Source organism: Thermobia domestica, chromosome 7 (genome assembly GCF_964235325.1).
Source record: "Thermobia domestica chromosome 7, izTheDome1.hap1.1, whole genome shotgun sequence".
NCBI lineage: Eukaryota > Metazoa > Arthropoda > Insecta > Zygentoma > Lepismatidae > Thermobia > Thermobia domestica.
This window is the reverse complement of record NC_137460.1, coordinates 149640869-149659305: the sequence shown is the minus strand read 5'-3', so window position 1 is coordinate 149659305 and position 18437 is coordinate 149640869. Positions and strand designations below refer to the sequence as shown.

At 37.7% G+C, this 18437-nt stretch overlaps 1 protein-coding gene and 1 pseudogene across 1 annotated transcript in view; both read right to left on the bottom strand.

The window, feature by feature from the left end:
* sl (small wing phospholipase C gamma 1) overlaps positions 1-18437 on the bottom strand; it is a 269208-nt gene that overhangs the window by 81613 nt on the left and 169158 nt on the right. The gene's annotated exons all lie outside the window — the stretch shown is intronic.
* LOC145688806 (uncharacterized) lies at positions 4821-5528 on the bottom strand (annotated as a pseudogene).

Sequence of the window (18437 nt, the reverse complement as noted above, 5' to 3'; positions counted from 1 at the left end):
GTGTTTTGAGATGCTAATTGATAAATTGTAGATTTGTTTTTGCATGTTATAACCTGAAGAAGGAAAAAAGGGTATACTTATTGTAATGTTCATGTTTAAACACTAGTTATACGTATGTTTGATGTTGCTCATCCTTTGATGATTATATATAAAATTTTGTACTTTGTAATTGCCTTTGGGTGTTAAGTACAATAAAATATATTATTATTATTATTAATAATAAAACGTGCTAGTGAAGTTGACCACTTGACCAAAAAAAGGGCGGGCACGTAATAGTACCACTAAGAATCAAGTTCCATTTGACTGCCCGTAAGTTTTTCACACTGCCCGGTTCAGCGCAAGTTATGTCGCACAGATGGAGGTGTGCCTAGCTCTTCTGCCAGTTCTAGTGTGCTTCCACTGATAAAATGAATACGCCACTCCAATCTTGGTCTCATTCACCGTTGTCTGTTGCAAGACGTCGCGTCGTCGAAGGAATTGTGTGAAAAGTCTGGATTTTTTTACGTACATTCCTCGTGGTCGTGTGCATTTCTGTCAATTACTTCGTCCCGGGTTCGATTCCCAGTGGGGCCACTCGGTCGAAAAAGTGTAAAAAGAGCTTTTTCAGGCCAGCCACCCTGAACGAGGTTTTCCTGAGTTTTCCTCATTCACACCAGGCAAATGCCGGGGTGGTACCTAACTTATAGCTCCCAGGCCGCTTCCTTCCTTCTCCAATCCTTTCTTCCTTCCCTTTCCCCGGATTGTGCTCGCCGAGGGACGTCATCCCTCAAAAATGTGACGGGCTAAATGGCCTTAGATGCCGAAAGCCCAGAAATCTAAACCCTACTCCCTGTCAATTATTTCGCATTGGCAAATCGTGGCACGTAAGTTGAAAAAACGAAGAAACATCTGATAAGGTCATGGTGTTGGGTGAGTGCCAACGAAATAGTTTCGCTGCTGCTCGTGTGTATGCTGCTAGGTATCCTGATCATGAACGTCGTTCAAGACATGTGTTTCGCAACTTTGCCGAACGTCTACGCAGAACTGGAAATGTTCAGCCTTCTAGCAGTCACAGGAATGAACGCATAGTTCAGCCTCTTCGAGATAATAGGTCTGCTGATGTACTTGCAGCCTCCCATGTTAATTCTCACACGAGTACAAGACAAGTTGCTCGCGATTCTGGTGTTAGCGCAACTACGGTATCACGGATTTTGAAGGCTAACACATTTCATTTATACCACATGTCCTTGCATCAAGAGCTACATGGCACTGATTTTCAAAGCAGGCTCGACTTTTGCATGTAGTCTCAAGCTCAAGTGCATGCAAATCCTCGATTCTTTGACGACCTAATATTGTGGTCTGATGAGGCTACATTTAAAAGTGGCCTGGTAAATCATTACAATATGCATTATTGGGCCGCCGTAAACCCACAGCAGATGTAAGAGGTTGATCATCAACGGAGATGGTCTGTGAATGTGTGGTGTGGAATCATCGGGGGAAGAATAATTGGACCTCATTTTTTTGAAGCGAGTCTTACGGGTGATGTTTACCATACAGGTCTGCACGAACAATTGCCCACTATTCTCGAAAATGTCCCCTTACACATCAGGACACACATGTGGCACAACAAGATGGTTGCCCAGAACATTTTAAACTGACAGCGAGGAATCAGGTGAATGCAATGTTTCGTGGTCGCTGGGTAGGTAGGGGTGGACCTGTGCCCTGGCCTCCTAGGTCACCAGACTTAACATGTTTAGAGTATTATCTATGGGGACGACTTAAAGAAATCGTTTATCAACATGGCCCCACAACAAGGGACAACATGATGGAGCGCATAGTTGCTGCATGCAGGCCGATTAGTCAGGAGGAAATTATTGCGGCACAGAATCATTTCACTTATCATGTGCAGAAATGCATTGAGGCACAGGGCAGGCATTGCGAACATCTACTGTAAGTTGGTAAGTGTGTATTGAAGTCATTGCTTTACATATTCTTTTCGTTTTCATTCATCATTCGTTTCCCATTGGTTTCGTTGTCAAGCAACGTTGTGGCAATCATTTTCTGAACAATGAAGGACCCTTCCAGTTGGCGAAGCAGCCGTTAAACACGCCAACGAATTCCTTATTGTAAGTGGAAATCGCTGCCAGTTCTAAGCCTGGAAAAAGTGTGAAGGGCAGTCCAAGTTACAATTTTTTTTTTTTTTTTTTCATGACGAACCAGAAATTGTTATGGTAGCCAAGTTGACAGTGGTTAGTGGATTCCAAAATCGTGTTCGAATTCTTTTAACATTTGCAGAGACCTTTGCAACGAGGTATTACTCGACCCCCTTTTCCGTTTGAAATATTCGAGTTCTGGCCTTACTTTGGACCCCCTTTTTTGAATCACGCAGTTTCTTCTTTTTTCAGACCCTGAGTCACCATGAACATATCATTGGAAAGCGTGTGTCTTGCACTTCCCGAAACTGTGACGGTGCTTACATTATCTTAATTAGTAAACTCCGTATACTCTATTTCACGCACCTTCATTAAAAAAAAAAAAAAAAAATTGGTACATGGAAAACGGTAGGTAGTACGGACAAATGTTTCGTAGGGCAATCTGACTTTTCCCTACCTTTTTGAATGTGCATTCGAAACACATCGTTCTCAATGAAAATCGCAAGAACGGGGCATGTGCCCTCCATTACACCACGAAGGGGGGCTTTCGGGGTTTTGTAAATAATTTCTACGGATTCTTTGGACCTACATTTGTGATGCATTTTTTTTTATTTCAACTTGATAGCATGTGCCGTTCTCGAGAAAAAGGTAATGTCTGGGTCGCTCTGGAACACCCTGTATACATTTTCAATTACTTCACATGCATGTCTACTTGTTGCCTAGAGAGATTCACAATAAAGACATTATTATAACGACTTTAACAAGTTGTGCTTAGTACTGATTTTGACTTATTTTTTCCTACTTCCTAGTTCTTATCGAAGAATGGCTTAGGAGCTATTTTCGTTGCACGCTTGAAACGAAGATTTTTAAACGAGATACAATAAAAATGGCATCAAGGACGAAGCAGCCAGACAAAAAAATGTAAATGCTATCTCAACCTGAAAAAAGTTTTAGGAGGTTCACCTTGTATATTCATTTTTTTTTAATCCTATTCTCATTTCCGTTAAAAAAAAAAATCTGGCGGCTTCGAAAGATGAAACCACTTTCCCTTTCATATTTAACACAGATAGTCCATCCGAGTATACGTACGTATTTTGAAGATTATTTTCCCAAGAACCTTTCCTTGGTAAGTGCCAATAAACATTTCATGTTAGTGACATCTCGCATTCCTCTAGGGAAAGAAAAAAAAAACTTCTTTCCCCCACACACTCTAATATTCAAAAAGTTACAACCCTTATGTAAAGAAACGTGAATACGTGATCAGCACACAAATAGGCCAGGAAGGAAAAAGAGATTTGGTGGGTCACCTTGCTTTACTCATGCAACCGCCCCCGAGCACTGATTATACAAGCCAGAGTGAACCCTTTCATTCTTCAGCTTATAGGGTGTATGTATATATACAAACTGTGCAGCAGTTTGCAAGGGAACAACCCTATCTATCATATAATAATTAACCACAATAATGAGAAAAAGTAAAATCTCCCCAAGAAGATTAACTTCAACAACAACTAAAATGAAGCTATTTAAGGCTAAACAGATACCATCACGAATATAATACACTGTACCTCGATCAAAATGAAACAGGTGTTTATACATTCTCGGTCTTCGCATAAATTATTTGTTTAATCTTACAAGTGACCTGACGCACGCAAGAAAGAGATCAAGACAGTTTTCTCAGTCTGCAAACAATACAATTACACTTTCTGAGTAGCATGTCGTCACAGTTAGTTTTCTGTGTGTCAACAACAAAAAACACTTTTTTTCTTCTTTTTTACATAGTGTGTACAGAAACAAATGATTCAGTAGATTAAAAGTTATCAGTTATTAGCAGGTGCCCACCCAGAAATTTTTGTTAGGAAGGGTCCAAAACCTTTTTAGGGGAAGGGAGGTTTAATATTACAAGACACGACCTCTGTGTAGTATTGAACTAGGTTATTCTGCACCCAAAAAAAACGACAAGTAATTGTTAAGTACTGACACCTATTTTTTCAGAATACGAAAAAGAGTACAAATGAAGTACGGTATAAGACCAAATCTTTAGGGTACACCAATAATTTCTCTGCTAAACAAGAACAGTTTCATTAAGAAAGTGCACAAAGTTAGGTCGATTTACAAGTTTTTGGGGGGAAATTTGGAACCGGTGGAGTAATGAGTAATGAGTAGGGGGGATTAATGGGGACGTTAGCAAAGAGGCTATATGTCCCCGTCTCGGTTAACAACGTTGCTCAGGACTGCAAATTAAAAGAAAAACAAACTAAAATGAATACAGTTCAAATGAACGAAAGCACTGCTAAATAAAAGGGAAAAAGGAAACAGAAACAAAGGTAGAAGATAAAAGAATAAATATAGAAAAAAAAAATACCTATGTGTTCTTAAATTATTTGAATCGGTATCACTAACTTAACCATTTTCTTCCCAGAGATGTCCATTTGAGAAAACTATTTTTCCATTAATTTCGTAATTCGTGACCGTACGGATTTTATTACATTTTCTGCATTTTATTAGTGTTTTTTTATTCTTACATTTATTTTTGTACTCAGAAAAGTTCGAATTTAAAGAACTTTTATTTCATTAATATATATCACACTGAATCCATTATGAAAGTAATGCGCATTTTCTGGGAAAAATAGATTTATTGATCGGACCTGTACAAATGCTTGAAATTCTTCAAAGTACTCTCCCCCTGCATCAATACACTTGCGGAGACATGTCTGTAACGCCTGGAAGGCACCCTGAAAGTCCTCGACCAGAATGCCTATCAGGAACGTTGTAACATGCTTTTGGATATTTTCTACCGTCTCTCAATGCTTTCCTTTCAGCTCTCTCTTCAGTTAGAGGGGAAAAAAAGTCGCGCGGAACCAAGTCGGAACTGTGTGGGGGATGGAGACCTCCGGGGTGTTGCTCCAGGCCAGGAAGTTGGTAACGATGAAGGACGTATGGCTGGGGACATTGTCATGGTCGAGTTTGACCGTGTCTTTGATGTCAGCCCTCACGCGCGCGACCCGGCGTTTCAATCTCTTGAGCACCTCCAGGTAAAAGGCTGAGTTGATAGTTTCCTCCTACAGTACAAACCTAAAATGGCCGTTGTTTGGCGTCCGGAACGGGGTTCGTCGGCGACCTCCTCCTGGCGCTCCTTGAACGCCTTGTGCCACCTCCCGGACTGTGATCTTCAAATGCAGTCGTCCTTGAAGGCCTCTTGAAACATCTTGAATGTTTCGGTTGCATTCTTTCCAAGTTTCACGCAAAACTTGATGGCGCATCACTGTTCAAGCGAACGCTCCATCGCGCCGTGTTACAAAGTAGAAAAAATCACTTCACACGGAGGTACGTCTTTCCGTTCACACTGCTTGGAGCAAACTAGCGACCGGCTGCGTTGGAAGGACATATCACATTGCCCGACCGATTTAAATTTTACCGCGCTGTCATGGATAGTCGCGTCACAATAAAATCATGTGCATTACTTTCATAATGGACCCTGTAGAATCACGAAATATGGTGATATTTACAATTATGTTAGGGACTCTTTTTGAAATCACAATTGTTACAGAATAAATACCTATTCATATGTTATCTAATTATGCGTGGATTTAGATAGAGATGTTGCAGAATCGGATGTGTATAGGATAAAAAATATGGATGCTATATTTCATATCCGCACAGATAGTGGCACTCGATCGCCTTTTACAATGAACAAAATAACGCATGAACTTATACAGCCGACACTTCATATCAAATTTTAGATTTCCGCACATATAAAACCTCTCTTGGCACTTAATTTGTTGTCACAGTATGATTGTGTTTAGGATGGTATCGCTGTAGTAGTTAAGTAACTTAAACATATATTTAAATTTATGGCAATAACAAGCACTGTTGCTTTTTTCTTTTAATCGGAAGATAATACCCTCTGTGGAAAGTACAAGAATTACACTATAAATAAGGAACAGCTACATACAGCAATACTAGTTTCAATTATTTGTAGTTTAACGTCTATTTTCAGTGCCGTAGCTATACGAGGTATAGGCCACATTGTCAACGTGAAATCAAAAACGTATAAGCTCATACCGGGAATTAAAAGAGGATTTCTTACTCTCAAGGTGCGTCTGCTAACATGTACGAAGGAGTCTCAGACCTGAAGTAATGAGTGACACTTGATTTCGTGTAACAAAAAATATTCAGATTTCAACCGACTTTGTTCCCTAGCTTTTATGTTATTGAAACTTCAGACTCGCTAGCGCAAACCGATAGGTCGTGGTTCGAGTCCCGTCTCTTGTTCCTTTTGTGGTCAAATAGCTCAAGTGCTCCTTTTCTATACACGTGATCCCTAACTCAATTCCCAACGCGGTTTTGCCTCGGATACAAATTGCAGTAGTGCTCGAACTCAACTTTAAGCAGTAGATTCGTCTCTGTAGCAGGGGCGTCATTTAGGAGGGGGCAGGGAGGGGCATTTGCCCCCCCCCCTGAGTTTGAGATGTATATAGATTTTATTAATATAGTAGTAGTAAGTCAGTGAAAAACGCGAAATTTTACTTATATCAAGGGGTCTTGCCCCCCCAAGCCAAATCTAAAATGACGCTACTGCTCTGTAGCCTCGGTATTGGCAACGGACATGAAATTCAAATCAATAAATTAATCTTGTGCCCCTCGCCATAACTGTTTTCATTATCATCTCATTTCTGATCTTATCTTTTCAACTTATACACCATAACCTTTGGATTAAAATTCAATAAAATGTACACCGAAGATATTAGAGAAATATATATTATATATATTCAGTGGCGGATCCAGGATATGATCAAGGGAGGGGCTAAACCATAATTTGCCGTTTTATCCAGTGTAAAGCAGAATTGAAGCCCATTTTATCCAGTGTAAACCTGAGCGTCAAAGGGGGGCTAAGGGGCAATTTAAAAAAAAAAGTAAACTACCGTTCTAGATTTTGCGCAGAGATATGGATTATACCATACAGGGACGTACGCAGGAATTTGTTTCGGGAGGGGTCAAAAGCGCTTCGGGAGGGGTCTAAATACAATTTGAGGCTAAATTATACGAAAATTTCTAAAATTGCCCCTAAAAGTAGACTACATCTACAAAAAAATCGGGATTTCGGGGGGGTCCGGACCTCCAGGACCCCACCCCCTGAGCACGCCCCTGATACCATGGTATAGAGCTGTTAATGAAATATTGATGTATGAAATATAAACAAAATCGATACAGCCGTTTTCAAAAACATTGGAATTTTTAATTTTCGCCCTATAGTAACTTACCCTTATTTCTAGGAACGGTATGGCCTTTAGGCGAGTGTACACATCCGTACGGGCATTCAAAAACACTCAATTTTTTAGTATGTAGGGACCATGAAATGCGTAAATCCTCTGAAATACGTAACTTTATTTTCTTTCACGATCACCATATTTTTTAACAAGGTCATTGCTTCACCTATGGATGGTAGTCTAAGAAGGTCGAAGTACTCTGTAGTACACGGAGAAAATGCGTTAAAAAATGTAGAAAGGAACAGGGTAAGCAGTTCATACTAACTGTTCTAACGAATATAATTATAATATATAGCATAAGATCCACTAACGTGTATGGCATCTACCACACCAATTAAACGACTTTGGTGGGCAGACTTGTTTAACATAAGGATGGAGATCGACATACCGATGAAAGCAAGAGTTGAAACAGGTAAAGGGGAAAGTGGAAAAGGAAGACTATAAAGTGGCTGAAGGGAAAAGGAGTTACTGTGAGGTGATTGATAGCAGCTATGAACAAAAGAAGAGACGGTTAGTTCATTTCACCCCTTCCCTTTTGTCTTTCTTTCCTTCCTTCTTTTTTCCTTTTCTTTCTCTCTCTCTCTTTCCCCCATTGCGTAAAAATGCATTTTTCTTTGTTAGTTTTGAGAAGGAAATCTAGGCTCATTTACAACAGAAACAAGCTTTAGAAGCGTATGTATCACCATAGGCGCATGCAGTGGAGCAGGAGATGGTAATCGCATCCCCTAGATTTTCGAAAGGAGTTGAGATCTTCGAAACACACATCAAAATATATTAAATTTGGTTACTCATCCACTACAGTATTTAATATATTCACTGTAATGAATAGTTATGCAATGTCCATCAATATTAATTATTTTACATAAAGTACATTATGTGCATCAAGGTGTGTACACACACGACTTTGCTTGTGAGTCGGGTTCCTTCTTGGAAAAAGTCCTGCGGGTGTTTCTTGAAATGACATGAAATCTTTGAGTTGAATCTCCCACAATTATGCCTGGTAGGATAAGGATGATGATGATTAAAGCAAGTGAATGATGCTGGAAGAATTGGTGGAATGAGAAAGTGGGAGGAAACGGCAGTATCCGAGAAAACCCACAGGGACGATGTTGTCCACCACAAACTTACCTGGCCGGGAATCGAAGCACGGACCCCACGCACCAGAGGTAAGAGCTCTAGCAATGAACCACTGTGCCGCCTGCAGGTATTTCTGTATAAATACCTGCTTAAATTTCAAAATTTCTTTATGTGCCTCAATAGTACTGAAATCAAATATGTTGGATGTACATTGTAAAACAGAGGCAGCTGTTGGATATAGTTTATTTCTTCAATAGATGTGCAGTTTATATACAAAGAATGCCATCTTCTAGGTGTGGTGGCTAGTGCCATAAATAAGCCATCGTCCGCGGGAACTTATGGAAAACACTCCCGATAATTGAATGGTCAACCAGAACCCTCATTTCCAGCTTGGCAGTCGCTCGTCAGATCCATGTGGACACTAGGTTGCCACAGTTCCAAACAGTCATTTCAGTCAAGATTGCTGATTTCTGTTCAACATATATAGTTTTCTTATATATACATATTATACTCGATTGTAGCAAAATGGGGATGATTGACATCTATTTCACATTAGCGATAGTACTGGGAGAAAGAGAGAGAGAGAGACGGTGGGTGTTGAGGCATTACAACCCCGCAAATGCGATCAAAAGAGCGATGAAGGGATACTGTTGTAAAATCAAGCAGGGGAAGTTCAAACAATTTGCCGAACTGCACATCTATTGAAGAAATAAACTGTACCTAAAAATCGTGATTCAACTAATACACAATGAATAGTCATGTTTTGAAAAAAGAAGTGCGTTTCGTTTCACATTGTGAAATTACGATAGACTTCCGAATAATGAAACCGAAAGCAGATCTAGACTTCCGACTGCAATAGAAGGATAAGGTCAAAGATGGAACCTGTTCTTTGGACGGTGGATTGATATATATAAGCGTTTCTCGCTCTTACAATCTTTTAACTATATATAAAACTACATGAACTGACATAAATTAAAGGGGTACTTCCGGTTGTTATGGAAAGTTGAAATTTGGCACGACTGTAGCTTTCCGGGACTAAACTACAGGAAAATTATTAAAAATGAATATTTTTAATTTTTAGGGGATCTAAAGGGGAGATTAAAAAAAATTCCCATGTTATTTAAATGGTCCTTTTTTGGACCTATAATCTCATATTTTAGGTACTTGGAATTGGAATACAAACTTGAAATTCGGTTTGCTTGTACGTTTTCGTTAACGTAATCTAAGTAAATCAGTAAAAATAACCATTTCTAACTTTAAAGTGGTTTTATGGAGAACTGAAAAATCTTCCCCGTGTTATTTATATGGTACATTTTCTACACCCCAAAATGTTTAGGCACTTCCGTCAATATTCGAATCATGAAATTTGGCATGATTGTAACTTTCCGGGACTAACCGACAGAAAAATCAGCAAAAGTGAATACTTTTAATTTTTAAGGGGTCTAAAGGAGGGATAAAGAAATTCCCACGTAATTTAAATAGGCGTTTTCTTGGGATAGAAAATCTTATCTTTTTGATAGGTGATATAGGAAAAGAAACTTGAAATTCGGTAGAACTGTGATTTTAAGAGGTGCGAGGTCGTAGGCCGAGAAAAGGCGGGGGAGTGAGGGCGGAGCCCCCAGATGGGCAAATTCAGAAAATATAATGAGCAAATGCATGAAATTCACTGTTAATGCAAAAGTTGATACATAAGACATGCGAGGCAGTAGGCCGAGCCAACGCGGGGGTCTGGGGGCGGAGTCCCCAGCTAGCCAAAGACTAGTTTATATTATAAAATTGAAAGTGACTATGTTTGTGACTCTTAATCTCTTGAACCACCTCACCGATCTCGATCAAATTTTCAACATAGATGAGATTCGGACCTGAGGAAGTGGAAGTGGAAGTGTTTTCATCATTTCACTTTAACAGTAGAGCTTAGGTTTGGGGGAGGAGGGGGAATTATAAAATAAATAAATAAAACTTAATAACTCTTGAACCAAGCGACCAATCTCGATCATATTTTCAACATAGATAAGGTTCACGCCTGAGATGTTTTTTTATCGTTTCACTTTGACGGAGCAACATAGGGAAGAGCGAGGAGGGAGAGATATACAAAAATCTACATGTTTAAAAATAAAAGTGACTATGTTCGTGGGTTAATAACTCTTGAACCACCCTACCGATCTCGATCAAACTTTCAACATAGATGAGGTTCAGGCCTGGGATGGTATTTATCTATTCACTTTGACAATAGAACTTAGGGAAGGGGGAGGGTGGAGTCAAAAAATAAACAAAACCTAATCACTCTTGAACCAAACGATCAACCTTGATCAAATTTTTAACATAGATGAGGTTCAGGGCTGAGATGTTTCTATCACTTCACTTTGACAATAGAACCCTAGGGGAAAGATTTGAAAAGAAAATTAAGGAAGGAGATGGAATTTATTCTTTCTACTTTTGGTACATTGATTAAAAAGAAATTTAAAAAAAAAGCTCCTCGCTATTTCTTACCGTATTTGCTTTGATACCTGCGGACAGACAGACGATCTGATAACGTCGTTCTGTAAAATTTTCCTTACTTAAGCATAGCGTAGTTTGGAAATCTAAAAACAGCCACCTACCTCTTTTTGAACGGGCTTCTGCTTAAATAACAACACGCAGTACTCACTTGAAATAATCTCAAACTACAGTTTTAGACTTCTAAACTAGTCTATGCTATGCGGAAGTGGACGGCTTTTTCCGCCTGTCCATAAACAGCTATTAGAATAAAAACAATAAGAATTATCGAGTTTTTTTTTTGGGGGGGGGGGAATCTATTCTGTATCCCAAGGATAGGTTCAATTTCCTCCATTAACTCGTAACTGAAACAGAAAGTGCTTCAAATTACTACTTTCTGGCTTTAACGTTTATCGTCACAGAAAGAAAATGTAACATAGGGACAGCGGTTTCTTTGCAAACGATTCAGCGTCTAAAGGCAACGTATCACTACTCTCCCGAATACTCTACCAAAACTGAAAGTGATTTAAATTAATATTAATTCCAGTTTTAATACAGATTTCCTGGGCAAAAACAGATATACATTGGTTCGAGATGCGGTTCGATTTAGCGTCCTAGAATAGGTTTGATCTCTGTTAATTCTCTATTGAAATCGGAAGTTGTTCACTTTTTCGAGTTATTGCACCATATCCAAACTCGACGTTTGTCTTTTCTGTTATGTCAACACTGTTTAACAGACCCATCTAAATTTGGTGTCAATTTAAACCGTTCTGGCCGATATTTAAATTATTGTGCAAAACTAGTGTGTACCTCACTCCGTGTGTGTGCAAAAGGCGTTTAAATGTGACACATATTTAACGTTATTTCTCGAGAAGTTTGCAACACTTACCTGCGGGTGGCATATCTTTGGTCTTCTTTTTTAGTGTTGAATTCAATTATGAAATACAATTTAGGTCGTTCCATTTAAAAAATCATAACTTTAAATTGGGTTGGCAACAAAAGAGAATGTTCATTATTTATAGTCGTTGATTCCATTAGTGAGCAACCGGATGTAGTGCAGTGGCGGTAGAAGGGTGAGTGTCAAAGAAACTGGAGTATTCCTTCGAATATTTTATCAAACGTTGAATGAGGAAAATGAGCATCAATTAAGTACAAGATTTCAACAATCAAAAGTAATAACACATCGTTCAAATTAGAACACTTAGAATTCGAAAGAAAGAGAGATATACAAGTGTGATTGATTTATTTTGTCTCAGTACAAAATAAACTCTCGGAAGAACTTTGTCTCTAATGTATCACGGTTATATCTTCTAGGCTAATGGGAACGGATGATAAATGAACGGCTTCCTGTCCAAGTTAAGAGTGTGTCAAAATGAAAAAAAAAAAAAAAACTTTGATCCAGGTTAAGTTTGAATTATAACGACTGTTTATAAGACAGTTAGGCAGTAAAGATCATGTATGATGAACGAGAGTACAAGGGATTCTCCACATGACAACAGTGATTCCCACAAACTATGTGAATGCAATTTGGCCGAAAGTAAGTTACATTAAAAGATTTCCTCTTCGTAATACGTAATTCCGTGAAAGATAATAATTCCAAGCACAGAAGCAATGAAACTCAACGAGCTCCAAGGGAGGGGAAAAGCCCCTCGAAAGTATCCCTTTGAGATTCACCTAATGGATAAATCAAGTATACTGTTCTAGCATATTTCTTTGTATCGTTATGCAACGTGTACATCTCGTGTTTCGTCTATTTTTGTTGCTTCTGTACACAGAAGTTTCATATTCCATGTAATTACATATTACGAGTAGAAAACCCTTTAATGCAGCTTACTTTTGCTCAATATTTATTCACGCAATATTTGAGAATCCCTGTGTCATGGAGGTATACTCGTTCATCACATATGATCTTTGCATTTTTGGATATATGTTATATTTCTTTACATTCCGCCTGACTGTCCTATGCACAGTCCTTTTAAACCTAATATGGATCAAAGTTTTTTTTTTTTTTTCATTTTCACACTCGTAACTTGGACAGAAAGACGTTCATTTATCATCCGTTACCATTAGCCTAGAAGATATAACTGAGACATTGAAGACTTAGTTTCAGTTACATTCTTCTTCCGAGAGTTTATTCTGTACTGAGACAAAATAGATCAATCACACATGTGTCTCTCTCTTTGTTTCGAATTCTAAATGATCTTCTAACTTTAATGATGTACTATTATTTTTGATCGTTGAAATCTTGTACTTGATTGTTGTTCATTTCTCTCATTCAACGTTTGTTAAAATACTCTAAGGAATACTCCAGTTTCTTTGGGAGTCGCCTTTGCGCCGTCACTACACTATATCCGATTGCACACTACTGGAATCTTCGACTAAAAATAATGGACATCATTTACCCGACTTCGATCCGACGTTTTGTTCTTCGATATGACTGTTTTTACATTTTTCCAATAAATTTTCGGGTGATTAAAACGTTGAAAGGAGTTTTTTTTTTTTTTTTTTTTTTAACAACTAGGTTGGTTTATACGTCTCGTTTTATCTCGGTATCAGAAATCATCCCAAGACGTTTGTTATATTAATTAAGTTACACTCTGTATATATACAAACCCAATTTTATGTATTAAAACCACCAAATTTGTTTAGCAACGTAAATAGCTAAACTGTGAGAACGTCTTTAATAGAGAAACACTCTTTAGTTCTTGTAATATATATTTTTTTTTCATCAAACAAAATGAAGCTAAATATACGCCAATAAATCAATATAGCTATATTTTAGAAATACAATAGGCACTGATTATTCGAACACTGCTCTAAAACACGCAGGAACAGCCAAATTTGTAAATAAAGAGTTTTAAAAACTTGAATTGTTTAAACTTCGCTATACCGATTGCGCTTAGCTTTTTTTTTTTTTTTTTTTTTTTTTTTTTTTGCAAGAAATGAGTAGCAGAACGAAAAACTATATTATCTTACTAAATAGATCTACATGTTAATTGCTTTACTGGTTTTATCATATATTTTTTGAAAAGTGAATTGTACTCTTTACCTGTTCTCATCCAACAGCAAATGTATGAATGCATAATACAAAACTGGTCTACAGAATAATTTTTAAAAAATATTCATAATGTGATATTTCGCAGGCCCTCTTCTATAAGGACGCACTGTATCCTCCACAGGTTCTTTACCAACAATCTCTATATTAATTTACTATATAAAATTGATATACAGAAGCACAACTAACACTACTTACCTATAATGGATATTTCGCAGGGTGCACTGTACCCTTCATGGGTTCTTTATCAACAGTAACAGTATGTATTTATTGTACGGAACTATGCCATACATAAGAATAAATGAAACAGTTTACCTTTGATGTGGTTTCACAAGGGTGCCTTATGTAAAGGGCACACTGTACCCTTTACCAATAACAAGAGTAAGAATTTATTATAAAAATAACTAATACTTTATTTATAATGTGATGTTTCAGAGGGCGCACCGGGACATGCCCCGGTGGGCCAACACGGGCCTGTGTTTAATAGATTTTTCTTACATAGCCTGTGTAAACATAAATCTTCTAATGTAAAATTAAGGAACAGTAGCCATTTCTTCATTATAAATTAGTTCTGTTACACTAAAGATTTTTTTTCAGTAAACCCATTATAAATCCTATTAAAATCGAGTATCTATAAATATTTTACTTCATCTGATGTGTATGGATTTGGCAACGTTGATTCCCTTCCTTCTTAGCACATACCCACTTTTAAATCTAAAATTTCCTTCTAGACAATGGTGACTGGCTGTTGGCGACCGATAGATTTGCAGGCGGCTGTGTGCAGGGGCAGATCCAGGGGGGGGGCGATCGGGGCGATCGCCCCTCCCAGAAGAGGAGCATTTCTTGTTTTATATATACAAATAATATCCATCCCAGAGTTTAGAACCCTTAAAAAAAGCATTATGACAACCCACCGACCCCCCCCAGAAGTCGGTCCTGGATCCGCCCCTGGCTGTGTGCATTACTTCTTCAAAATACATTGAAGCATATTTTGTTGGTGGTAGAAGGTGGTTGTTTAACGGCTTGTGTGAATAGCCCCTTACATTCTAGTATGATGGTTGTGAAGAAAGAAAAAATCGAGAATTCAACGGATTTGAATGTTTCATGGCCCCTACATGTCAAAAAACAGATTTTTGAATATATATCCGCCCGTTAGTTCGTCCCTGTGTAAAGATGTTCACTCACTTAGAGGCTATACCGTTCAACCTATCTAAACCAAATTTTCAACGCAAGATTTTTAGAGGATTCTCTAGAGGTGAGGGTCGAATTTTCATTTTATCCCCCAAAATAAGGGCAGTTTACTTACCAGTGAAATCAAAATTAGCGTTTTTCTCATAAACAAAATCACTAGAATCGTTTCAATTTACACATCAATATTTCATTAATAACCTAACAATATGTCATAACTCATTTATTCTGTAAAAATCCATACAGGATTGTTTACTCTTGGAGTTTTTTTTCTTTTATCGGACGGTTTTCTCTTTAAAAAGATTTTATTCGATTTAATAAATAAATGTTTCATTAATAACACTACAATATAGGAGGTCATTTTTATATTTAAAAAAAAAAAAATCCGGAAGTGATATTTTACTCTTGGGGAAGCGTTTCTTTTCGGGTAACCTCTCAAATACGACTCTGGAGATTTTGTTCATATTTTATAAACAAATATTTCATTAATAACCCCATTGTTTTGCATAAATTACTTTGAATTAAAGGTAGTACATTCAATTAAAGGCAGGTTAAGCGTAGACACTTCAAGGTTAAGCTTTCACATAACGTGCAGCTACCAATTTTTGTTTTCCCTGAGCATCAGGGCAAAATGGCATAGTAAATACTGTACTATGCAATTTTGCCCTGGCTTAATCTGCTGAAGTTCTGAAGCGTTTAAAGCAGTTTTCTTCAAATACATTTGCCACATATACAATCAAGAAATGGAAAGGTGGGTGAAAACACATCCAGGAAGAACCGTGAGTCTTAGTAAAATCGTCAAATTGTTTTCGAATGCTTTTGAAATCTGCAACAATGCTCAATGCCCTTAATGGATTCATAGCAACTAGCATATGTCCTTTCAACCAATGTATTTTTCCAAACCATTTGGATCTACCAGCTGCTACTACGGATTGCCCTGAGCCAGTGGACGAAAGTGAACCGAGTATGGATTTGAATGCACAATGTTAGTCACAAACCCGCAAGATAAAAACACAACTTCCGCTGGGGATATTTTCCCTTCGGAACTCGGTCCATCTACACCAGAGCAGGAAAGAGTTTCAGAGGTTTCTGTACCAGTTTCTCCTAACACCTTCATTGAGCACATTTATCCAGTACAACGAGCTACAAAGAAAACGCGAACATAGAAAACAAAGAGGCCTATGCATAAAGAAAGTCAACTCCTCCCATGTAGTCTATACCTCATGGAACTGAAAGCAAAGAGCGAATCTAAAATTAAACCTACAGCACAAAGATCACAAAGAACTACGAAAAGTAGGATCTTAATTGATCTTAGTGATGAAAACGACAAAAGTCTAGTGCCTTAGCCAAGGATTTGTAAGCCACTGAAGATGATAAAGATGCGTCATGTATCTACTGTAACGAACTTTACAGTATGACCAAAGCCGGAGAAGGTTGATTGTGTTGTCAGTTTTGTCTCCTCTGAAGTCACGCTGCATGTGCTAGATTATCTCCAAGGGCCAAGATGTTTGTGAAGTCTGCGAAAGTTGAGCTATACTTATGCATCATTTTCAGTTTTCATTTTGTGTGTTGTTGGCATAATCCTGAAACATATTTTTAATTTCTTTAATATTCTTTAATTTCTTTTAACATGTTCATAATTTTTAGGTTGTTTTGTAAATAAAGTTTAGGCCTACATTGATATAGTTAATTGTATTTGTTCGAAAATGTTTCTTTAGCCATTCTGTACGTTTTTCTATTAATCAGTACCGGTATTAATCGTATACTTTTGTTTATATGTTTCATAGAAGCAAGGTAGTGTGCTATTTTGTCCGGGTAGGCAGAGCAGAATAGACTTTCGGAACTTTTTTAAAAAATCTAAAAATAAGAACTTTAACAATAAACAATCTTACTGCTCTCCACGTCAATATTCAAACAACATTCCAAATAAGCATTCACAAAAAAGCGAGGAAGTTTTAAACTTATTCTGAGGAAATATTCAAATATAAAGTTGATGTATGTCATTTTGGGCCGGTCTCTCCTATTTAAGAATTACGAAAAATCACATTTACAATGGAAGTTTGGAAGAAAGCACTTGCCTGTAGAGAAACTAAGTATGCCATTTGAAAGGCCAATTCATGCTGATTACAACAAGCTAATAAAAGTCGTGTACGGTTGAGAACTTTTCGAGAGATTCAGCGTTAAATGTACGATTGCCATCGTATATAACCGAAGTATTCTCTCCCATGGCGAAGCCTGATGGTTTGAACTTGCTACTGCTTGATCACTGAGGTCCATTCACAGACAAATTGTCCATTGCAAATTGGATGACGGATGGCTAAGACGAAATGGTTCAGAATACACCAAAGAACTGCACACGATTTGTACAACCATTTCATGTGTTTGGATTCCGACCAATCAAAGATTATGGCAGGAGATTTGTAGATAGTACGAAACTTGTTCATACGGACGTTATGATGTACCAACGAAACCATTAAAGTTCGTGTCCATGCTAATGAATCAGTTCCGATCACCACGATACATCACTGGATTATTTCAGTTTGCGTTCCACAAAGCAGGTCACCGAACAAATTATATACCTTTTGAATCACCTGTCGAACTTGGTTTTTGCTTTGGTTATGCGAACTGTTCCCTTGACGGATGCAACGCAATTGCACATATAAAATGTTCATGGTGCAAGGAAGTCTTTGCTGCGTCAATTCTTCATAGAACAGAAGAACAACAGTAATTAATTTTCATCTCTAACCTATCATTATTATAAACATTATAATGACTAATTTTAACTAACGAACCCGTTAGTTATTGCAAAACAGTATTTTTTCTGTTACCTCCGATAGATTTCAATTCGTATGTCAATATTCGTTGCTAATAATGTTGCACGTAACGCGTTTAAATGCGCATATATTCATTTTATCATATAAACTTCTAAGTTGAATCTCTCAAACAGTTCTCAACCGTACAAGAATTTTCTTAGTTTGTTGTAATCACCATGAATTGGTTCTTCAAATGGTATGCTTGTTTTCTCTGCAGGCGAGTGCTTTCTCCCGAACTTCTCTTATTAGAATCCTCGTAATTTAATTAAAGCTTTTATTGTCCAATATGATGCCATCTTCATTTCAACAACACACAAAGGATTCCCGAAAGGAACATACGGATTACTTGCCAGGTTATAGGGAATCCATAAGTTCCGTTGGGGAATACCTCGCACACCTCTTGCGGAGATTTGAAACATACATTTTTAAA